We start from the raw sequence: 26018 nt of genomic DNA, 5'->3' as shown, positions 1-26018 counted from the left end.
ATTTTAATTTTTAAAAAGATTTTATTTATTTATTTATTTGACAGAGAGAGCATAAGCAGGCAGAGTTGCAGGCAGAGGAAGAGAGAGGAACAGTCTCCCTGCTGAGCAGAGAGCGCGACATGGTGCTACATCCCAGGACTCTGGGATCATGACCTGAGCCAAAAGCAGATGCTTAATGGACTGAGCCACCCAGGCGCCCCAAACAAAATATTCTATATGTAGCAAAGTATGATTCCTAAATTATCTGTATTTCAAATGAGGAAATTAAAATATAATTAAATTAAGAACTTTTACAAAGTTCTCAAAGTCAGGAACCAGGATGAAAACCCAAGACATCAAGTTCAGAGTACATATTCAGAACTATCTACCATATTTCGTAGGTCCTGAGTCCTAAGAAATGTATCTTGGTTGTTTTATTCCACCCATGGAGCACACTCATTAGACTAACCAGATATGTATCAGTGTGTACACACTCATATATTTATATTTGAATGAATGTGAGCATTGTTGTTAAGACTGTGACTTTGGAAGGCAATTGAAACAGTAATTTGGAAAGAGAAAAGTAGGTTTGTGGCAACAATTTTTATTTAAAGCATCTATGTTCTGATATAAGTGATAATGAGTTTTTTTTAAAGATTTAATTTATTTATTTGAAAGACAGAAATTATAAGTAGGCGGAGAGATAGGCAGAGAGAGAGAGAGGAGGAAGCAGGCTCCCTGCTGAGCAGAGAGCCCGATGCGATGCGGGGCTCGATCCCAGGACCCTGGGATCATGACCTGAGCCGAAGGCAGAGGCTTTAACCCACTGAGCCATCCAGGCGCCCCAAGTGATAATGATTTTTAAATGAAATAAATTATAGGTGTTTTTTATGCCAATGAGGATAAAGAAATTACACAAAATTGCCTAGGGATGTTTAGAAAATGACAAGTTCATAAATCCAAACATAAAGATATGACCTCCTAAGAACTGAAAACAGAAGACACTGGGAGTAAAAGGGGGAAAGTTGCAAAACAAAAACAGGGAAAATATTTTTAAAGGACAAAATTCATAGATGTATTTGGGTGTGTGTCTAGTTTTGAATGATTATATTGAAATTAGTGTCAGCCATTAGTTTTTACATTACTCATTTTGAGAGAGATTTATGAAAGAATTTCAGAGTAATAGTCCCCAAAATAATTACACATAAAACCTGTTGAATATTTCAAACTGGTAATTTTTAAAAATCAAGTTATAGAGATAAGCTAGGCAGAGTTATTTTTTAATACCAAAATTTATTTGGGGGAGGAGAAATTATTTGTCAGATCATTAATTACCAACAGAATTAGCTGAATCATCATTATGGTATATAGATGGGGGGAAAGGGACAAATTTTTGTAATATTTTTATGAAGAAAAAAATGAGGTCTCCATCTTTTGTGAACATTAAGAATGTCAATTTCTTAACAATTCCACAATAACATATTTACCAGTCCTCTTCTTCCACTGAGAAAATCTTTTTCTTTCTTTCTTAGAACATATAATCAAACCACTTAGCAATTACCACTGTTTCTCTGAATCTATTCTTTTCTTCACTCTTTTTATTTTTTTTTTCTATAAAACCATATGTCTAATAATTTTCTTCTAACAAGTTCCAAAAGTTTTTTTGGAGCATTTCATTCATAATGATAGGCCAACTACAGTTCCCATTTGAAGACAGAAAAATTCATGCGTGTATGAAGCTCCGTGATTACAGAGAAGAGGTGCTTGTTACAGAGCAGACAAGAGGGAAACTGGTGTGTGGGCTCCAGGGGTTCTCAGCAGGGGCAGCTCTGCTCTGAGGAAGTCACTATCTTAGTCTTTTTGAAGACTTGTTTTCTAAATCACTATATTCACTGCAATTGAACCAGGATCTCTGAAATGCTGAATCAAATATTGCTTATGATTTAATGTGAGTGTCTTCTTGTGAATTTTTTACCTTTATATATGTATTTATATTTTAGTAAACTTCATTTTTAGAGAAGTTTTTAAGATCACAGCAAAATTGAGCAGAAATACCGAGTTCTCATATATCCTTTGTCTTCAAGCATGTACTACCTCCCCCATTATCAGTATCCCTCACCAACTTTGTACACTTGTTACAATCAATGAGCCTGTTGACACATTTCATCCCATAAAGTCCACAGTTTACACTGGAGCTCGCTCTTGATGTTCATTCTGTAGGCTTGGCAAGTGTACGGTGACGTTATCTATCATTACAGTATGATACAGAATAGTCTCATGGTCCTCAAAATCCCCTGGTTCTGCCTAGTTATCCCTTCTTCCTTTCTAACACCCGGAAACCACTGACCTTTTTACTGTCCGAATAGTTACGCTTTTCCCAGAGTGTCATATAGTTGAAATCATACATTATGTAGATTTTTCAGATTGCCTTCTTTTGCTTAGTAATATGCATTTAAACTTCTTCCACATCTTTTCGTGGCTTGATAGTTAATTTCTTTTTAGGGCTGAATAATATTCCTTTGTCCAGATGCATTCACCTACTGAAAGACATCTTGGCTGTTTCCAAGTTTTGGCAATTATGAATAAAGCTGATGTTACATCAATGTGTAGGTTTATTTGTGAACCTAAGTTTTCAGTGCATTTGAGTAGATACCACTGAGTGCAATTACCAAGTCATATAGTAAGAGTGTGTTTAATTTTGTAAGAAACTGCCTGTCTTCCAGAGTAGCTATACCATTTTGTATTCTCACCAGCAATGAATGAAAGTTCCTGGGGCTCCACATTTGAGGCAGCATTTGATGTCATCTGTGTTTTGAACTTTGGCAATTCTAATCTTTCTGTATTGGTATCATGCTATTTTAATTTGCAATTCCTTCATGGCATACGACGTTGAACATCTTTTCATGTTTACTCCATTTGCTTATCTTCTTTTGTGAGATAGGTGAACATTTAAATCTTTTGCATATTTTTTAAATGGTGGGTTATGAAGGAAAGTAACATGGTGAGGTCAGGCAGCAGCTCAAAGGGAGTCTGCTGATCATTTACCAACATGTCTTACATGTTGATTTTTGTTATAAGGAATTCATAGTGGTTTGAGTGTGATTCACAGATTCTTCTTCCAAGGAACAGTATATGATAGATACAATATGTGTGTGTGTGTGTATGTGTGTGTGTATGTGTGTGTTCATGTGTATGTCTCAGAATGACAATTTCAGTGACATATCTATCATATATAGAATAGATATTTTAATACTCTAACATTCTCTATATAGTAAATCAGAAATAATCCTATAATATTAAAAATAAATATTTTCTCTGAAAAGAAATAAAAAAATTAAAAAATTAAATGCATAGAAAAAATAAAAATTACTTCAAAAGCTGAACAATCAAAAAAGAAATAAATATTTTCTTGATTCATTTTTTTAAAGTTTTATTTATTTTTTTTAGTAATCTCTACACCCATGTTGGGGCTTGAACTCATGGCCCCAAGATCAGGCGTTGTGTGCTCTTCTGACTGAGATGGCCAGGCAGTCCTTGAATCACTATTTTTAAAAAGATTATTAAAAATAAATTTCACTTTTTAAGCTATTGTTTAATATTCATTCACAGACTAAAAATTTGCACATACCAAAAGCAAAAATTAAAACATAATTTTTCACACATACTGTTTCACAGTTTTTTTTATTTAAATTCAATTAGCCAACATATAGTGCATCATTAGTTTCACATGTAGAGTTTAGTAATTCATAAGTTGCCTGTAACATCCAGTGCTCATCACATCATGAGCCTTCCTTAATACCAGTCACCCGTTACCCTCTCTTGTCATCCTCCTCCCTTTCAACAATCCTCATTTATTTTTTCCTGTGGTTAAGAGTCTCTCATTGCCCTTCCTGATTCCCTCCCATTGTTTTCCCTCCCTTTCCCTGTGATTCTCTGTGCTATTTTTTTATATTCCAAATAAAAAATTCAAGTAGCCACATACTATAACAGCACTTAAGTAAGTCAATTCTTCTCTTCATATTTACATTCATTGCGCTATCATTGTTTTTTTGAAATTACTTGACATTAAGAATATGAAGAGCCAATAAGAGCCCAGAGACCCAAATTTTTCTAAAAGTAAGCTCAACAAATCTCAACCAATTTGAACTTTAATCTTAAAATAAATACACATACTGAGTTCGTATATGTTGGGTGCTAGCCGTTATTGACAGTATTAGAATTGAATTCCATGTCGAATACAATATTTGTGGAAGGAAAAGTCACAAAATATGCCAGTTTGATACTTATATATGTTATTAAAAAGTAGCAGTAACCACAAAGATTGTTTAGAACTCAGAACAATAAAAAATATTTTCCGAGGTAAGTATTTTATGACTGACATTGTTTAGAATTGCTGATACATACTGATAATAAAAAGCAAGCCATCTTTTAGTTAGTTTGTCATTATTTTAAAATTCTATACAGACTGTATAACCCTACTTTTCTTGCTCTCAGGAGAGACTACTCCTCACCAGATCATTTTGATTGAGGGTTTTTAGTGGTTCAAAATTATTATTTCATATATTAACCTCTTGGCTTAGTCCCACAACTGCCTAATTATATGTTTGTAGGACACTGATTTACCATTGATAGACCAATGTTGTTCCCCTCATGTTCATAGAGCACCACTGGAAATTTCACCATTTTATAATGCAGAATGTTGAGTGGATGCTTTAAAATGGTCTTTTATTTGTTGTGCTTTTTAATGGCCAGCAGTTATTACATCAATAATAATAATGGTGAAAAGACCACAACAAGAATATAATTTTAAATACAGAACTTTAGACTTAAGAAGAAATATAATTTTAAATCTAGAATTTTTCATTTTTTTAAAGGAGTGGTAAAATAAACACCAAGATCAATAATCTACCAATATAGAAATTAAGTGAAACAAACGCCATAGAATATTCACCATCAAAAAGTCTGCCTAGAAGTGTAAGATGCAATTGTACCAAAAAATAATAGACTAGTGTGCAGATTTAATTATTAATAGTATGAAATGGTAATAGCAGTAATAATTGCTACTTTCATTTTGCTTACACAGTGAATTAAAATTTTGTTTTTATTTTATTTATTCATTTTTTTAAGTTATCTCTACACCCAACATAGTGCTTGAACTCATGACCCCAAGAACAAGAGTCTCATACTCTACTGACTGAGGCAGTCAGGTGTCTTTATAATGAATTAAAATTTTAGATAACAAAATATGAGGGAGGAAAATATTTTGAAAGATGGACATAGTGAATAGGATAGTGTTTTATAGGAAATATAAAAACTTTAGGTTTGATATTTAAAATTAACTAAAATACAATATATAGAAAAGCTGTTAATTCAAAACTAGTGGGAAAGATAAATGGTTAAATTTATTATCACAACAGAAGGCAAGAATGAGATAGAAAAGAGACATAGGAGAATGCTAAAAAATGAAACATAAAATAAATTTAGAAGGAATAATTTGAATAAGTAGGAAAGCATCAAATTAGCATGCTTTATTTATTTATTTATTTATTATTGTGTTATGTTAGTCACCATAAATCATAATTAGTTTTTGACACAGTGTTCCAAGATTCATGGTTTATATACAACACCCAGCTGTACACATTTAAGCCAGAAAACAACTCTGTGATATCTATGCTTCCCTCACTTGTCTCTCATAACTTGCTGTCTTATTGTCTTAAGAATTGCTCATAGCAAACGTGTTTACCAGACTTCTTAACCTGCTGTCTAGGTTGCTTCAAGACACTGGGGCTGTGTACCCAATAAGACTGGCAATATTTTGCTTTATGAAGGCAGATTTTCACTGTAAACTTTAGATTCGGTTACTGAATCATTGCTTTGGGTCCCTGAAAATAACCTTGTAAGAGAATGATTGCCTTGTTAAAGGGCTCTGTGTCAGTTTCTTTGCTTGTTTCACCTGAGAATATCATTTAATTCCTTGTAATACGTTTGTTTGGTTGCCAAGCTCAATGCAGTGTGGTCGTAACTCCACAGTTGGGAGAGCAACCAACATATATTTAGACTTATTCCCTAATATACCACTTACACTCCCAATTTGTTCTGATCATAATGCATTTTCTTTTGCATCTGTCATGGGTTTGCCGACTTCTAAGCCACAATCTCCTAAGAGAATTCCTGCCTTTCATGTGTTTCCTCGCTATAATCTAAACACATGTGCCTATTTTTCTAACTGACAAAGTCTACAAAGGATGACTTAGAATTGCAATAGTCTCTATAGAGATTGTGTAATACTACACAGACATTGTGTAATACTACCAAACTGGTGTGTTTAAGTGAGCTGTGATTGCTAATTTTATGTTTAAACTTGACAAGCATATGGTGCCCATTTGGTCATACACCAGTATAGATATTGCTGCATATTTATGTTTTAGCTGTGATTATCATTTAAATCAGTAAGGGTGCATGTGTGTGTGCTTCTCTACAGTAATGACATACTATCTGAAAGAGAAATTAAGAAACCAATACTATACATAATAGCATCAAAACCAATAAATACCTGGGTGGAGGGGGCCTGGGTGGCTTAGTCGGTTAATTGTTTTGACTCTTGATTTTAGCTCAGGTCATGGTCTTGGTCGGGGTTGTGGGATGGAGCCCCAGTCAGGCTCTGGGCTCAGCAAGGAGTTTGCTTGTCTCTCTCCCTCTGTTCCTCCTCCTGTTCTCTCTTTCTCTCCCTCTCTCTCTCTAATAAATAAAATCCTAAAAAAAAAAAAAAATAAATATCTTGGAATAAATTTAACCAAAGAGGTGAAATATTTTTACACTGAAAACTAGAATACATTGATAAAAGAAACTGAAGAAGGGGCACTGGGTGGCTCAGCTGTTTAATCCTCCTAATCTTGGTTTAGGCTCAGGTTGTTATCTCATGGATCATGGGATTGGGGCCCAGCACCAGGCTCTGCACTCAGTGGAGAGTGTTTTTGAGGATTCTCTCCCACTGCCCCTCCTCCCACTCTAACGTACTCTCCCTCTCTCTAAAGTGAATGGATAAATCATAAAAAGAAAGAAAGAAAGAATGAAAGAAATTGAAGAAAATGTAAATAAATGGAAAGATATCTCATGTTCTTGGATTGGAAGAATTAGTATTTGAAAATGTCTATATCATTGAAACCTATACTATACACTTAATTTAATCTCTAGAAAAATTCCAGTGGCTTTAGTAAAGCAGATTATCCTCCATAACATAGGTGGGTCTCATCCAAACTGTGGAAGGCCATAAGAGCAAAGACTGAGATTTCCTGAAGAAGGAAGTCCACCTCTAGACTGAAACATACAAATTCTACTCCAGTTTCCAATTTTTGGAGTCGAGCCTGCAACATCAACTCTTACCTGGATCTCTAACCAGTTTGTTGTATGACTTTTGGAGGTAGCCCTGTAATCCCATGAGCCAATTCTTTTTGTCTCTTTTTCTTTTTCTTATATCTATTATCTTTCTCTCTATCTATATCTATCATCTATCTAGCTCTATCATGTATCATCATCTGTCATCCGCCTCTCTATTTCTGTTACCTCGATTTCCATTCTGTTTCCTATTGGTTCTGTTTCTCTGGAGAATGCTAACTAATACAAAATCCTTACAAAATACTGGAGGACAAATTCCAAATTATTTCATGATCTGCTTCCCATGACCGATACAATGAAAACTCCAAGAAAAAATACTTATTCAAATTTGGCCTTCTTAAATATCTTGACTATAGCAACAAAAAAAGAATTTCTCTTAATCTATTTGAAGCTTTGCCTCTCTATCCTTATCTCCGCATACTCCAATACCTACTCTGCCACAGATATTACTTGGAATAACTGTCCCTCTATTCACCCTGAAAAAGTGTTAGGATTTCCAGATGCATGAATGTCCCATGCAAGAATTGGTACAGTTTAAGACTTCCCAACACTTAAGGAACACCAGCAGGAATTCACTGAATACTTAAAAATTTATTTGAAATCAATCAAACCTCTACCAATTCATTTTCATACTGGTCAGTCCATCAGGAAATGACAAATGGATAAAGGCTGCCAAAATGGAATGGCTAAATGATTCCAGGGACTCTATAATGTATAATACTAAAAAAAGGGCTTTGAATAGCCAGGCATGTAGGTGAGAGTAATTCGCTTCTCCTGAGCCAGTTTAAGATAAATGTCTATGGGCTGCCAGGGGCTCAAGTCAGTTAAGTGTTTGATATCTGGGTCATGAGTTCAAGCCCCACTTTAGGCTCTGTGCTGGGTGTGTAGCCTATTAAAAAAATAAAATCAATGTCTCTACTGAGAGATCAGTCAGATAATGTTTGCTTCCTTCTTTTGCTGCTGTACATTTTCCATTAGCTCCCTAGAAAGAGTGCACAGAGTTAAATTTTTCTTTTTCAAAATTTGCATGTCTGAAAATATCATTTTTGAACTCACACTCTCAATTGAAACTTTGCTTCAGTAGAGTGTTCTATTTTTGAAATATTTTTCTACGTATTTTGAAATTTGCCCCATTTTATCTATTTTTTTTTAAATATTGCAATTTAAAAACATTCTCTCTCTCAATTCTCTTCCTTTGGATCTTTACAGAAACTAGTATCTTCTTTTTCTGTGTTCTGCAATTTCAAAATGTGAGTGACTCTTTTGCTGTAAGGCGTTGTTGGTACTTGGTATGTTTATATCTGAAAATTTATGACATTGAGTACTGGAGAATATTCCTGAATGTCTTTTTCATAATTCCCTTTGCTCTATTCTCTCCTTCCTTTTATCCCTTTTCTCTCTCTTTCGTCCTTAATCTCACTCTCATTTTCTTTTTTGGAACTCTTACATTATATATCTCCTCCTGAACAAATGTTCTGATGTTCATCTTTTCTTTCTGATTTCTGTCTCTATGCTTTTTTCCCATCAAAATCTTGGAGAAATGCCCCACCTTATAATTCCAGTAGTTAAATTGAGATTTTTATTTTAACTATCATTGTTTTAATTTTCAAAAGTTCTTTTTGTTTTCTGAACATTCGTTTAACCATTTTTGTTTCATAGAGATGATGCATATTTTTATATCTTTCAGGATAGCAATAAACTATGGAAATTTGTTCTTTCCTGTTTTGTCTCTGTTTTCTCCAAATTTATTTTATCTGTTCCCTCTCTTTATCTCTGACCCATCATCTCTCTTTATCTCACCACCCTCCTTCCTTCTTCCCTTTCTTTCTCCCTTCATTCCTTTTTGATTCTCTTTTAATTAAAATAAATTTATTATTATTATTATTATTATTATTATTATTATTTTATTTTATTTTTAGAGAGAGAGTGCTCATGGAGGGAAGAGGGGCAAAAAGAGATGGAGAGAGAATCCTAAGAAGGTTCCATGCCCAGCATGGAGCCCCATGCAGGGCTTGATCTCATGACCCTAAGATCATGACCATAAGACTATGACCTGAGCTAAAACCAAGAGTCAGATATTTAACTGACTGGGTCAGGTGCCCCTGACACTTTTTAATTTGTTTAAAGCTTTCCTCAAATGTTTGTTGAAAACCCCATTGTCTCTCTATTCATACATAAAGGGGTAGCACTAAAATGCCAATTGGAAGCACCGTATATAAAAGTGATTATTGGCTGCTGACTTCCAGTAAGAATTACATGACATTGTCCTTTAATTGGAAAGACTCAAATTATATTCTCCTCTTAGTCTCCTGTCTTAGGCAGATCAGAATCTTCAGAGAAGTTTAATGGTCTTTTATCTCCCCAATATGATATAACATATATTTTTCAAAAATAAACAATTTTATGATTATTTATGGATATATATGTACATATTTGTGTTCCTATTATATATGCAAATGTATATTCATAAATATATTTGTCTATCAATACATAAGACACATATATATGTCTCCATAAACTACATGCCTGTGTGTATAACTATAGATATATTCATGTATGAGACCATAAAAGCTGAAATCAGAAATTTACAACAAATATGCCGGAACTTCCTAAGGAAAGGAAGTTGTACTGAGGAAGGAAACCAAAGAGACCTCACATTTATCTGCAGAAATGTTTTGCTTTTAAAAAATGTTCTTATGAAAAAATCAGTTAAGGTTTACATTGATTACTGTAAAGCGGTAGCTGCACAGTGTTCTTTTTAATATCATTTGCTCTACTCTCTGCTTTAAAATAATGATGAACTCTTTACAAGAACCGCTAATGCAGTGGGATAAGGGGACCAGTGGATGTGGTTATTCAGCTCATGAAGTCATCTAGATAGGTGGGCAGTTCGGGGCTGAAATCCAATCTACAGCACAGGATTGAATCAACCCTGAAAAATTTATTCCCCTCCTCAAAAAAACAAACCAGAACAAAACAAGAAGTTTTAATTTTTTTTCACTCAGAGAAGGTAAACAGTTACAAATTTTATTTTAAAAAGTTGTCCTACAGGTAGGCGGCAGCCCTGTCAAGCAACGTAGGCAAATTCAGTTCTAAGTCCATACTCAACTATTCAGTATCAGAGTTGGGGAAAATGACTTAACATGTATATACTTACAGATTTTCCCCCCTTTATCTAGGCATAATAGCATATTCTCTTAGACCGTCACAAGGTCTTAATATTGCCATATTTTCTTTAAAACTTTGAAAATGGGGACACCCAGATGGCTCAGTTGATTGTCTGACTTCAGCTCAGGTCATGCTATCAGAGCCCTGGAATCAACCCTGACCTGGGGCTCCCACTCAGCAGGGAGTTTGCTTCTCCCTCTCCTGCCCCTCCTCCTGCTCATGTTTGCACTCTCTCAAATAAATAAATAAAATCCTTAAAAAAATAAAATAAATCTTTGAAAATGATTTTCTTATTGCAAGCTAATCATCTTTCAGCACATTATGAAATGTGAAAAATTGTGTTTACTTGATTGATTTTTCTGATTATACTCCATTAATGGAATTTTCATGAGAAATATGGCATAAATTAAATTTTTAACCTAGTCAAAGGAAATTAAAACTTTTAATTTCATTGGTGTCAAATTAAATATAAGTCCCAAGATTTTAGAATATGTAGTAAGAAAAAATGCCACTTAGAATTAATAGTGATTTCGTTACTTCATTATTTTTATTTACTGTTCATTCATATTTACCTTATTTTAAAATTGTACCTCTTTATAAAGAAACAGGTGAACTTCCTCAATTTAGCTCTCTTCAAGATCCGTGTCTCCTAGCTGCTAGATGTTTCACTGGCATAAAAAGCAGAAGGAATATTGGACCCATTTGGTCAACCAATTAACTCTGGAAGTTGGGGTCTTATAAAACCAACAATATGCTCTGATTCTTCAGTAGAACTTTGAAATACCTAAGTTGTAAATCTTAAATGCATACGGTAAATTAATGCATTGGTTTGGATGATGTTTTTTTAGAAATTCTGTGGAAATAGAAAAAAAAAACAATTCCTCTGTTTTTCTAAGGAATGTGATAATTGTGATAATGCTAAATTTCCCTACATTTAAACTTTGAGATTTTTTTCTAACATATTTTATGTTACTAGTTAGGAAGCTATCTGATGTTTTCTTCAAATTTATTTTCAAGTCGGCACCATGAACTACCAAAACCAGGCACCTGGAATAGTGCCTTCCTATTTATGTGTTGTATCACAAAATCTCTTTGAGTCCATTTTAATGTAGTTAAATGAATACATATAATTTAATACAATGACTATCTCCCAAATGACTTGCTTCAGCAGTATTATATTTATATCAGATAATTCCTATCTATTCTTTATATTTTGAGTTTATGTAGCTTATTATGTGTGTCCTTTGACATACATCAGGTTAAAAACATTCCAAATACTATTTACTTACTTATTTATATGAAAGAGAGAGGGAGAGAGAAAGAGAGCACATGCATGGTACACATATTCAAGCGGGGGAGGAGCAAAATGGGAGGAAGAGGTCAGGCAGACTCTGTACTGAGTGCAGAGCCTGACATGAGGCTTGATCTCAGGACTCTGAGGTCACGAACGGAGCCAAAATCAAGAGTCAGAGGCTTATCTGACTGAGCCAGCCAGGTGCCCCCCAGAGCAATCTTCATTAAAAGTGATAGTTTTATATGTTATATATTTTTGCAAGTATCACTAAGATTTAACTTTGATGATTTTTTAATCAATTTTATTTCCTAAGGTTATAGACCTTCCCAAAAAAGTATCTTTCTTGTTATGTATATATGTCTTCTCTCTTTTAAAAGAATTATAATCAGTTACTTGTCCATCAATATGTTTTAAGATGTTCGGTGGTCATAACCAGATAATTAAGTCATATGGCAAAATTATTACTGGATCAAGAACAAGCAAAAATATATAGACTTGGAAATAGTCAACAAAGAGATATAAAAAAGGTCCATTTTATAAATGTATAGAGATACATTTCCCCATATTATCAATGTTCCCTCTAACCCTAAGATGCTTCATTCCTATCAATAATAACATTTCTAATACAGTGAGTTGTTGTTTGGATTAGAAATAGCCATGTAGTGGGACACTTCTATTACATACATGAGACATCCATTATTGCCTTAATGGCTAATCAAATGTTACTTCTTCTGTGGTAATCTGTGTCTGCATAAACTTGTTTGAGTGAACAAGTTATTTTAGAAATAACTCATATACCGGTTAGAATATTTGTCTAAATATTTTCAAATTATTTGCATATCATTCAGATTATACTAAAAATGCATTTTTGTATTTTTAGTATTTTTTATTCTTGCGGTTTATGCTCACATGCTCAGACTATTCCTAATAGACAGTTTTTTCCTAAGGTAGCTGGGAGTGGGGAGGCTCCAAGCTTGAGCCACCTGCCACAGTAATATTCGTCTTCATTGACAAAACCCTGGACCATGACTTAACTCCCATCTCCCCTCATGATGACTTACCTTTTGTTGGTCATGTGCTTTCCTGTTAGTGATTCTTTATTCCATTACTGATCAGTAAATTTCTATTAACAGTGAGTGTATCTGAAGCAAATTTCAAAAGCTGGCCCATTTCCCTAAAAAGGAGCTCTTTAACTCTTATGCAGATTTACTTACCTCTACCAGAATTACTGACTCTCATTGTTAGTCAGTTAGGACTCTTTATCAAGCCACTGGTCCAATGACATTGGGCTCCTGGATTAAAAAAAGAAATGCATTAAAAGGATTTTGTCCCATAATATGCTCCACAGGGATTTGTGTCCTCCAAACTTTATATAGAAGTGGCTGGAAACTTTATTTTTTATATGACTTCATGAGTACCATTTTACACAAGATTCTTAAATACAATGTTCTAATTTTTCAGAAGAAACTGAATGTGATAAGCTAATAATCATGTTCAACTTCCAATTCTTGTGATTGTTGAGTGAATAAACAACTGGGTAAATGATTTATTTTCATGTGTTTTTAAACATTTCATATCTGAAACCATAGCTTCAAAATGTAGTCATAGACCTTGACTATGTATTTATTTAAAGAAAAAATGTCCACGTTATTCAAATTTCTATGTAGTAAAAACAAACGGTCCATACATTATTATTTGACAAAACAAATTTATGCATGTAACCTTGGCACAATCCTGGGAGACACTTTTAAAATATTTCATTCTATATAATTATATAAATCTTATTTATAATCATGTCATTATCTTATTAAACTCATTCACCTCAGACCTGTAGACATTAAATACTAACTATTTTTAGGCAAATGTCTTCAGAAATGATTTTAGAGAATGTCCATGACACAGTATGTTTCTGAGGATTGGGTAAAAATGTATTGCTTTTTATTTGTGAATGCATTGTTCATCTGTTTGTCCCAGCTTTGAAGGTTTTATTTTATTTTGCTTTAAATTTTTTTTTAATTTATTCCTTTGAGAGGAAGAGAGAGAATGTATAAGATCCCCAGCAGGAAGGAGGATCAGAGGAAGAAGCAGACTCCCTGTTGAGCAGCGTGCCAGATAAGGGGCTGAATCCCAGGACCACAGGATCATGACCTGGGCTGAAAGCAGAAGCTTAACTGACTGAGCCACCCAGGCACCCCGCTTTGTTTTAAACTATATTCTATCAGTTTTAAGTACTACTGAGTTGAGTTTATGGGAGTCCTTTAGATTTTTTTTTTTTTTTTTTTTGAGTGACAGTGCTATATTCTATCAAACTAAATAAGTAGACAGTGATGAATCAGGGAGGGCATCAACCATGGACTAGAAGTTACTGTTCTTCTCATGGTCATTGGCTGCTTTATTGTTGAAGGCTCCAGTACAAATGGTGCAGATACCCATTATAAAAAAGTGGAAAATTCACTGGCCAAGCCCCAGATGCAGGCAATTTGGGATCACCAAGCTTGACAGAGCTCAGATTCTACACATTTCCTGGGCACTTGATCAGTGTTCTTTTTAGCTGTACTTCTCTTGTCATGGTTTTGTTTTAGAACCATCACAATGCTTTCCAAGATCAGATCTTTTGGTGTCTATATTCCTCCATCACCAACTATGTTGTTACATTTCTCTTTCTATGTTTGCCTTTGTCACGATGACAGTGACGTAGTTGGTGTTTTGTGTGTCATTGCAGTTGCAGGACTCAACACAGAGACTGAAACCTGAAATAGTGTAGAAAACTATGGTTAATAATGAGTAAATGGAAGGTGGATTTAAAGCCTCATGGTTGGAAAGGGATTCAGGAGTTATGAAAGTGGACTTGCAGAATATTTAATGATGATGATGATGATGATAGTGGCAGTAGCGATGATGTATTATTGCCTATGAATAGAATGCAAAGAATTCGGTTACTTAATGGTTGATCTTTGGAAACAAATGAATCTCTTTGTGAATTATGAGATGCCAGTATTGTATTTGGAATCTGTGGCTTTTTTTTATTCATTATATGAAAGATTAGAATTTGGCAATACAAGGTATCTGGAGAATAGTAAAGAAGTTATTATTACACCTGTGATAAAATACACTAAGAAATTCAAATGGAGTAAAAGAAGTAGGAACTGGCTGGGGAATGAGAGATAGATGTTTCACTAGCGGAATCAAGAAATCATGATGATTGATTGAATGTGATCAGGGAGTAATCAAGTATGATTCGAGGTTTATGAAGAAAAATAAACACTATACATAAAAGTCTTCTGTGTTCCCAAAATATCGCTTGTGGAATGTGGAGGGAGATGTGAATTTTATCTCCTTTCTACATTTTTAATAGTACTTCAGGGACAAGGTAACCACGTACCAAATTTCTTTCCATTATGGAAAATATTTTTATAAGTAGATCTCTTTTTCTTGACTACCTTAATTAGCCCCTTAGATATTTTAATTAAGAGAGTCACTTGTGTCGTTTTATTAGTACTCATTTAGGTGACTGTTTCTTTCAAGAGGTGATATTTGCTTGATGTCTTTTTTCTAATGTTTTGAAGAAAGGGTTTAAATATAAGCACCCACTACGACCTAGCATGGAAACCAGTATTCTTCTCAACATGGAATTTCAATATCTATAGAAATACATACATGAACAAGAAAAATTAAAAATAAAAAGTAGGAGGTTAAAACATCAAAGTTAAAAGGATTTTGATTTCAGTTTGTGCTACCAGTCATATTTCAAATAAAGAAAAAAATCACATATAGACATAGTAGAAGAGAAAAGCAGCTCTCACCTCTTATTACAATTTCGCAAAAAAGAAACTTGCAAGGAGAAATTGCATTTCAATATATTTTGAGCCATCATGTACATTTATAAATACATGATTATAAAAATATAAAATATAATTTATATTTTGGTTCACATGTGAGTTAGTAAAAATACCAGTTAAAATAGAAAACAAAAGTCAAGAGAGTAAATATGTAAAATACTGAAGCTGAATATATGAATATTTAATAATAGCTGGAAATATTCTGTAGAACATTTGAGGGTGTAGTTGATACCTTCAATCCACACGAAACAAATCTTCCACCCTTTGAATAATTTTTATTATCCAAAAATATGCCTCATGTTACCATATTATAACTTTGTTAAGTCTCATAAAATATTCCTTCCAATTCTAAGGGAGTTTTATTCAATCGGCCAGAATTTTCCTCTTTATTCAAAGGTACTTCTGTTCTGATACCACATGTACTGCTGCCTATTTCCTCACCATCACCTACTTTCAGTTCCTGTGTCCACCATTTTCTCTTTTTGGCCCACTTCACGTTGCGCCACCTCAGTTCTTTTTATTAGCTCACAATAGAACCCCAAGAATTATTGTTCTTATTAGACATTTATTGAAATGGCATTAATAAAACTAATATATGACCAAAAAAGTTTGTATTTCATTATTAGAAAAAACTGATTGTTGCACAGCATAGTTAAATTCCACTGACTCAGTCTTCCTTGTAATTTTGTTTCTCCCTTTCTCTTCTTTCCTCGCTTTTGATCCCCCATATCATTCATATGTGTGTGTGTATGCGTGTGCATAATACATTGTGTCATTGTGTCTATATAATGTGTATTTTTTTTCAAATCTCTTTCCGTTTATTTTTTATGTTGTCTCAGGAACTCAATATTCATTTTATCTATTAAGTAAAGTAATTCAGCTCATTTTTTGTTTCACATTTTCCTTGAAGAACATTATCTGAAGAAGGCAATAGTCTACTCACATTTATCACCCAGATCAATTGACTCCTCATAAATTACCATCTTCAGTACTTTGAAGTTTGTCGCTCTTTCATAACATGCAAGAGATGGCAGCAAGTTATTCTTTAAATGGCCTTTTTCATAGATGGATTTTATGAAGTTGAGGAATATTCCCTCTATCCCTATACTTTGAAGAGTTTTAATCAGTAAAGGATGCTGTATTTTGTCAAGTGCTTTTACTGCATCAATTCAGAGGACCATGTGGTTCTTCTCTCTTCTCTTATTCATATGTTTTATCACATTAATTTGCATATGCTGAACAACCCTTGCCTCCCAGGGATAAATCTGATAAATTTTTAATGTACTGTTGGATCCTATTAGCTACAATCTTGTTAGGAATCTTGACATCCATATCCATCAGGGATATTGGTCTTAAATTCTCCTTTTTGATGGGGTCCTTGTCTGGTTTCGGGATCAAGATAATGCTGGCTTTGTAGAAAGAGTCTGGAAGTTGTCCTTCTGTTTCTATTTTTTGAAACAGCTTCAGGAGAATAGGTATTATTTCTTCTTTGAATGTTTGGTAGAATTCCCTAGGGAATCCATCATGTCCTGGGCTCTTGTTTTTTGGGAGGTTTTTGATCACTGTTTCAATCTCGTTAGTAGTTACTGGTCTATTCAGGTTGTCAATTTCTTCCTGTTTCAGTCTTGGAACTTTATAATTTTCAGGGATGCACTCATGTCTTCGAGGTTGCTTAACTTATTGGCATATAGCTGTTGATAATATTTTCTGATGATTGTTTTTTATTTCTTTGGTGTTAGTAGTAACCTCTTCCCTTTCATTCATAATTTTATTAATTTGCGTTCTTTCTCTTTTCTTTTGGATTAGTCTGGCTGGTGGTTTATTGATCTTATTAATTCTTTCAAGAACCACCTTCTAGTTTTGTTGATTTTTTCTATTGTTTCTCTGGTTTCTAATTCATTGATTTATGCTTTAATTTTAATTATTTCCCTGCTCATGTGTGGGGTAGTCTCAATTCATTGTTGATTTTCTCCAGTTCCTTAAGGTGTAAAGATAGTTTATATATTTGGGATTTTTCTATTTTTTTGAGTAAGGCTTAGACAGCTATGTATTCGCCCTGAGGACCACCTTTGCTGTATCCCATAGGTTCATTCTCATTGGTTTCCATGAATTGTTTAAGTTCTTCTTTGATTTCCTTGTTGATCTAAACATTCTTGAGAGGATGGTCTTTAGCTTCCAAGTGTTTGAATTTCTTTCAGACTTTTTCTTGTGATTGAATGTGGTTTCAAAGCATTGTGGTCTAAGAATATGTAGGGAATAATCTCATTGATTCAGACCTGATTTGTGACCCAATATGTGGTCTATTCTGGAATCCATATGCACTTGAGAAGAATGAATATTCTGTTGTTTTTAGGGTGGAGTGTTCTACATATATCTATGAGGTACATCTGGTCCAAAGTGTCATAAAAAGCTCTTGTTTCTTTCTTGATTTTCTGCTTAGATGATCTGTCCATTGATGAGAGTGGCATGTTAAGATCCTGTACAATCATCGTGTTCTTATTAATATGTCTCTTTATTTTGATTAACAGTTGTCTTATATAGTTGGCTTCTCCCATGCTGGAGACATAAATATGTGCAATTTTTAGATCTTCTTCTTGGATATACCCTTTAAGAATGATGTAGTGTGGGCGCCTCGGTGGCTCAGTGGGTTAAGCCGCTGCCTACAGCTCAGGTCATGATCTCAGGGTCCTGGGATCGAGTCCCCCATCGGGCTCTCTGCTCGGCAGGGAGCCTGCTTTCCCCTCTCTCTCTGCCTGCCTCTCTGTCTACTTGTGATCTCTCTCTGTCAAATAAATAAATAAAATCTTTAAAAAAAAAGAATGATGTAGTGTCATTCAGTATCTATGACTACAGTCTTTAGCTTAAAATCTAATTCATCTGATATGAGAATCACTACCTCAGCTTTCTTTTGAGGTCCATTGGCATGAAAGATGGTTCTCCATCCCTTCACTTCCAGTCTGGATGTATCTTTAGGTTCAAAAATGCATGTCTTCTAGGGGTGCCTGAGTGGCTCGGTGGGTTAAGGCCTCTGCCTTTGGCTTGGGTTATGATCCCGGGATCCTGGGATTGAGCCCTGCATCCGGCTTTCTGCTCAGCAAGGAGCCTGCTTCCTCCTCTCTCTCTCCTGCCTCTCTGCTTACTTGTGATCTCTGTCTGTCAAATAAATAAATAAAAAATCTTAAAAACAAACAAACAAACAAATTGCATGTCTTGTAGTCAGCATATGGATGGGTCCTCTCTTATTATCCAATCTGCAACCCTGTGCCATTTTATGGGAGCATTGAGGCCATTCATGTTGAGAATGGTTATTGAAAGATATGTTTTTATTGTCATCATTTTGCCTGTGAGGACCTTGTTTCTATAGATTGTCTCTGTAAATTTCTGTTCCATATCACTCTTGGGGTCTTTCTTCTTTTACAGAACCCCCCTTAACATTTATTGTAGAGCCAGCTTGATGGTCACATAACTTTTTACTCTTTGCCAGTCTTGGAAGCTCTTTATTTCTCCATCCATTCTGAATGTCAGCCTTGCTGGGTAAAGTATTCCTGGCTGCATGTTCTTCTCATTTAGTGCCCTGAATATGTCTTGCCAGCCCTTCCTGGCATGCCAGGTTTCTGTGGACAACTCTGACATTATTCTGATGTTCCCTCCTCGGTACGTAGGAATCTCTTCCCCATAGCTGCAGTGAATATCATCCTCAATGGGAAAAGCTGAGAGCCTTCCCATTGAGATCAGAAATATGACAAAGATGCCTACTCTTGCCACTATTGTTCAACATAATAATAGAAGTCCTAGCAACAGCAATCAGACAACCAAAAGAAATAAAATGTATTCAAATTGGTAAAGAAGAAGTCAAGCTCTCTTGGCAGATGACATGATACTTAATCTGGAAACCAAAAATCTCCACCCCCAAATTACTCAAACTCATACAGCAATTCAGTAATGTGGCAGGATACAAAATCAATGCACAGAAATCAATTGCTTTCTTACACACCCACAATGAAACTTCAGAAAGGGAAATAAGAGAATTGATTCAATTTACGATAGTACCAAAAACTATAAGATACTTTGGAATAAACCTAACAAAAGAGGTAAAGGATTTATACTCAAGAACTATAGAGCCCTCATGAAATAAATTGAAGAAGACACAAAAAGATGGGAAAACAGTCCATGCTCATGGATCGGAAAAATAAACATTGTTAAAATGTCTATGCTGCCCAGAGCAATCTATATGTTCAACACCATTCTGATCAAAATACCATTGGTATTTTTCTAAGTGCTGGAACAAACAATCCTAAAATTTATATGGAACTAGGAAAGACCCCAAATCGCCAAAGAAATGTTGAAAACAAAGCTGGGGGCATCATGTTTCCTGATTTCAAGCTATATTACAAAACTGTAATCACTGAGACAGCATGGTACTGGAAAAACAAACAAACAAACAAAAAAACAGAACATAAACCAATGGAACAGAGTAGAGAGCCCAGGAATGGATCCTCAACTCTAAGGTCAAATAATCTTTTACAAAGCAGGAAAAAAATAACCAGTGGAAAAAAGACAGTCTTTTTAATAAATGGGGCTGGGAAAATTGGACAGCTGCATACAGAAGAATGAAACTTGACCATTCTCTTACACCAAAGAAAAAGATAAACTCAAAATGGATGAAAGACCTCAATGTGAGAGAGGAATACATCAAAATCCTAGAGGAGAACATAGGCGGTAACCTCTTCAACATCTGTCATAGCAACTTCTTTCAAGACACGTCTCCAAAGGCAAAGGAAACAAATGCAAAAATGAACTTTTGGAACTTCATCAAGATCAAAAGCATCTGCATATCAAAGCAAACAGTCAACAAAACAAAAAGGTAACCCACAGAATGGGAGAAGATATTCACAAATGACACTACAGACAAAGGGCTGACATCCAAGATCTATAAAGAACTTCTCAAACTTGGGGCACCGGGGTTGCTCAGTGGGTTAAAGCCTCTGCCTTCGGCTCAGGTCATGATCCCAGGGTCCTGGGATTGAGCCCAGCATGGAGCCTGCTTCCCTTCCTCTCTCTCTGCCTGCCTCTCTGCCTACTTGTGATCTCTCTCTGTCAAATAAATAAATAAAATCATTACAAAAAAATAAAATAAAATAAGAACTTCTCAAACTCAACACCCAAAAACCAGATAATCAAATCAAAAAATGGGGAGAAGACATGAACAGACACTTCTGCAAAGAAGACATGCAAATGGCTTGCAGACACTTGAAAAAATGATCATCTTCATCAGCCATCAGGGAAATATAAATCAAAACCACATTGAGATACCACCTTACACCAGTTAGAATGGCAAAAATTGTACAAGGCAAGAAGCAACAAATGTTGTTGCTGGAGAAAGGGGAGCCCTCTTACACTATTGGTAGGAATGCAAGTTGGTGCAGCCACTTCAGAATGCAGTGTGGAGATTCCTGAAAATATTAAAAATAGAGCAATCTATGACCTGGCAATTGCACTACTGTGTATTTACCCCAAAGATACAAATGTAGCTAAAGAAGGTCCATATATACCCCGATGTTAATAGCAGCAGTGTTTACAAAATCCAAACTGTGGAAAGAGCTGAGAATGCCCTTCAGCAGATGAATGGATATGGTGGTCCATAGCCATATGGTCCATAATTCCACCAGAAAGGATGAATACTCAACTTTTGCATCAACATGGATGGGACTGGAAGAGATTATGTTGGGTGAAATAAGTCAAGCACAGAAAGTCAATTATCATATGGTTTCACTTACTTGTGGAACATAAGGAATACATTGGAGGACATTAGGAGAAGGAAAGGAAAAGTGAAGGGGGGAAAATGGGAAGGGGGGATGAACCATGAGAGACTTCAAGATTTCAAGAAACAAACTGAGAGTTTTAGAGGGGAAGGGAGTGGGAGGATGGTTGAACCCGATGTTGGGTATTATAGAGGGCATGTATTGCATGGAGCATTGGGTTTTATATGTATACAATGAATCTAGGAACACTACATCAAAAACTAATGTTGTATTACATGGTGAGTGACATAACACAATCAAAATAAATAAATAAAAATAAGTGGCCTTTTTCTTATTCTAAAAATATAACTGTCATAAAGTGGTTAAGATAAAACTAGCCAAAACCTCTAGAGAAACAACTTTTCTATTAATAATAACTGTTGGTTGATCTTTGTTGTGTGATTGCTTATGAGAAGAACTGAGTGAAGGATCTGAACACACACCTCGCCAAGGAAGATATAAAGAGGGTAAATAAACATGAAAATATGCTCAACATTACATACCATTAGGGAATTGCAAGTCAAAACAAGGTACACACCTTTTAAAATGGTAGCAACTCAGAGCACCTACGTGGCTCAGTCATTAAGCAACTGCCTTCAGCCCAGGTCATGATCCCAGGGTCCTAGGATCCAGCCCTGCATCATCTCCCTGCTCAGCTGGAAGCCTGTTTCTCCTTCTCTCCTCCCCCTGCTTGTGTTCCCTCTTCCACTGTGTCTTTCTCTGTCAAATAAATAAATAAAATCTTTTTCAAAAAATGGTAAAAACTCAAAACATTGACAACTCCAAATGCTACTGAAGATGTGGCTAAACAGCAACTCTCATTCATTGCTGGTGGGAATGCAAAATAATACATTCACTTAGAGGATAGTTTGGCATTTTTTTTTTAAACAAAACAAAAGACAATCTTACCATATCACCCTGTAAGCATGCTTCTTGGTATCTACCAAAGTCAGTAGAAAACTTATATTCACTCCAAACCTGCACGCATAGCACTGAAATCCCTCAAAATGTTACAATTAGAATTACCATATGATCCAGCAATTTTGCCTCATAGTATTTATCCAAAAGGATTAAAATCAGGATCTGAAAGAGACATGCATTCCTGTGTTCATTACAGCAGTATTCACAATGGTCAAAATGTGAACACAACCTAAATGTTTGTCATTGGATACAATGAAACATTATTTATCCATAAAAAGGAAGGAAGTCCTGTCATATGTGACAATGTGGATGGACCTTGGAAATACTATGCAACACGAAATAAGCCAATCTCAGGACAAATACTACATGATTCCACTTAGATGAGATATCTAAAATTGTCTAACTCAGTACATTGGTGCCTACAAGGTTGGTGGGAGGAGTAAATGGGACTTGCTGTGCATCTGGCATAAAGTTCCAGTTGTACAATATAAATAAGTTCTGCAGATCTGCTGTACACCATTGTGTCTATTGTTAACTGTAGTGTATTGTATACTTAAAACTTTGTTAAGAGGGTAGATCTCATGTTATCTCTTCTTATTACAATATTGAAAGCCAAAAAAAACAAAAAAAAACAAACTAAAAACCAAAAGAAAAAAAAAAACCCAACCAACCAAACAAACAAAAACCCAAAAGCACTGCATAAGGATGTTTATAGCAACTTTGTTTATAATTTCTGAAACGTGGAACCAAGAAGAAGTCCTTTGATAGGTGAGTGGATAAGTCAACTGTGGTATATAAAGATGATGGGATATGATTCAGTGTTAAGAAGAAATAATATATCAAGCCAAAAAGGGTATGGAGGAGACTTAAATGCATATTACCTAGTGAAAGAAGCCAATATGAAAAGGCTGCATACTGTAGGAGTCCAACTCTGATATCCTGGTAAAAGCAAGACTATGGAGACAGTAAAAGGATCAGTGGTTGCCAGAGGTTTGTGGTGAGGAACGCATGAGTGGGTGAGACACAGATGGTATTTAGGTTAGTGTAACTGTTCTGTATCGTACTGTAATGGTGGGTGCATGTCATTACACATTTGTCAAACTCATAGAAACACCAATGTAAACAGCGGAGTTTGGGTGGTAAAGATGCACTGGTATAAGTTCACTGATTGTAACAAATGTACTGCTCTGGTGAGGCATGTGGAGGAGACTGTGCATGGGGAGGCAGAGCAGAAGTATATGAAAATTCTCTTTAACTTCCTGCTCAATTTTATTGTGAACTTAAAACTGCTCTAAATGTCTATTTTAGGGGCGCCTGGGTGACTCAGTCCATTAAGCATCTGCCTTCGCCTCCAGTCATGAGCCCAGGGTCCTGGGATCGAGTCCCACACCAGGCTCCCCACTCAGCAGGGCGTCTGCTCTCCCTCTCCCTCTCCCCGTTGCTTGGCTCTCTCTCTCTCATGCTCTCTCTCTTAAATAAATAAATAAAATATTTTTTAAAAGATCTATTAAAAAATTTAAAAATAAATGTCTGCTTTAGATAAGTACATTGAATGGCTAGAGATAATGTCATTAATGTAAATTTTATCAAAACTAAAGAAGCCTTTAAGAAGTCATATTTTGTGAAACATGAAAAAGGGTACTGATTACTTAGATTAGACATTAAAGGAAAATAGATACTATACAGCCATCATTTCAGTATATAATCTTGGGAAATGCTCATTTGTTCTAGTGATTGTGGAAGATGGAATGAAAACACATCTCTTTTTCTTTTGCTACAATCTACTCTTAAAATTTTTGTCACTGTAGTAGAGCAATGTAGGGGGACACCCAGAAGCCTTCCACTTTAATAGTGATTGAAACAAATTTGAGGAATGAGGAAACTGGTACCCTAAAAAAACCTAAATATGCCCTAAATATACAAAAATAAAACAAACAGAAACAGAAATGTTTCAAACTGGGTCCAATGATCGAGACTACTGCTTTCATGGTGAGGGAAACAAAATTAAAACATGAAAACTGGCCCCGTCACCGCCCAGAAGCACGTGCACACATGCATATGGGCACACACACACACAGGAACATAGACACGACTCGCACACACAGGAACATAGACACGACTCGCACACGCACACACAGGAACATAGACACGACTCGCACACACAGGAACATAGACACGACTCGTACACGCACACACAGGAACATAGACACGACTCGTACACGCACACACAGGAACAAAGACACGACTCGCACACGCACACACAGGAACATAGACACGACTCGCACACGCACACACAGGAACATAGACACGACTCGCACACGCACACAGGAACATAGACACGACTCACACACGCACACACAGGAACATAGACACGACTCGTACACGCACACACAGGAACAAAGACACGACTCGCACACACACACACAGGAACATAGACACAACTCGCACACGCACACACAGTTCGATTACATGTCATGCATGATTTCAACAACATTGTTTATTCTGGAGATAAACAGAACAGAACCAAAGGGCGGATAAGACAATCATGTTGGCCAGTTTGGCATTTGTTCTCCAGGCAATCTCTTACTTCTAAGAAATGAAGGTCTGGAAGCATGATACTTTGTGAGATGCTGATATTAAGCAGAGCAACTTTGGGGCCTGGTGACAAAGTGTGTCCGTGATTATGGTAGTGATTATTTTGCTGCTTTTTATAGAGCAGAGTTCGTTATTGTCAACCTGTGGTTCCCTGAACATCTGGATTGCAATTCTTACCTGTACTTTGCATTTTTCATGATGATAGCCTTTGAAAGTTCAGTACCAACGTCTTCAAAAAGATTTATCAACAAGAATTATTAGCATATGACAGTCAGAGGAGGATAAAAAACATTATGGACGGATTGTTATTAATGACAGACTGTTTTATGGGGATCACACACACACATGAATAAAACCTATAGAGCAGTTGAGGGAAAAACATGTTCCTGCTTGGAGCTGGAGAGAGTGGAAGAACTAAAGTTTATTGAAATTTGGTTGTTCTTGTCAGAATATTTTCATAACAAAATATTTCATTTATTTTTAAGTCAAGTTGGTGAAGTTTGTCTACATAAATTAAATTTTTATTGACTTTGAAATAAAAACACAGCAGGGGCGCCTGGGTGCCTCAGTGGGTTAAAGTCTCTGCCTTCAGCTCTAGTCATGATCCCAGAGTCCTGGGATCGAGCCCAGCATCTGGCTCTCTGCTCCACGAGGAGCCTGCTTCCTCCTCTCTCTCTGCCTGCCTCTCTGCCTACTTGTGATCTCTGTCTGTCAAATAAATAAATAAAATCTTAAAAAAAAAAAAGAAAAACACAGCAGTACAAATCTCTGATTTGATCTTTGACATGGTTTCAGCCGTTTAACCTCCTTATATTTGTATTTATTCATATTTAATACAAATAATAGTACTGACCCACTTCAGATACAAATTGTAAGGAATAACTCATAAAATAGGATACTTATGACAATTTATTAGACTTTGTAATAGATGTATAGATCATTTTAACAAGCTCATATAACTCTTTCATTATGATATATATTTTATCATCTTATACTTTGAATGGATAAGATATAAACAGTAGTAAA

This window comes from Meles meles, chromosome 9 (genome assembly GCF_922984935.1).
Source record: "Meles meles chromosome 9, mMelMel3.1 paternal haplotype, whole genome shotgun sequence".
Lineage (NCBI taxonomy): Eukaryota > Metazoa > Chordata > Mammalia > Carnivora > Mustelidae > Meles > Meles meles.
The sequence above is the reverse complement of the archived record's forward strand: the minus strand, read 5'-3'. Positions refer to the sequence as shown.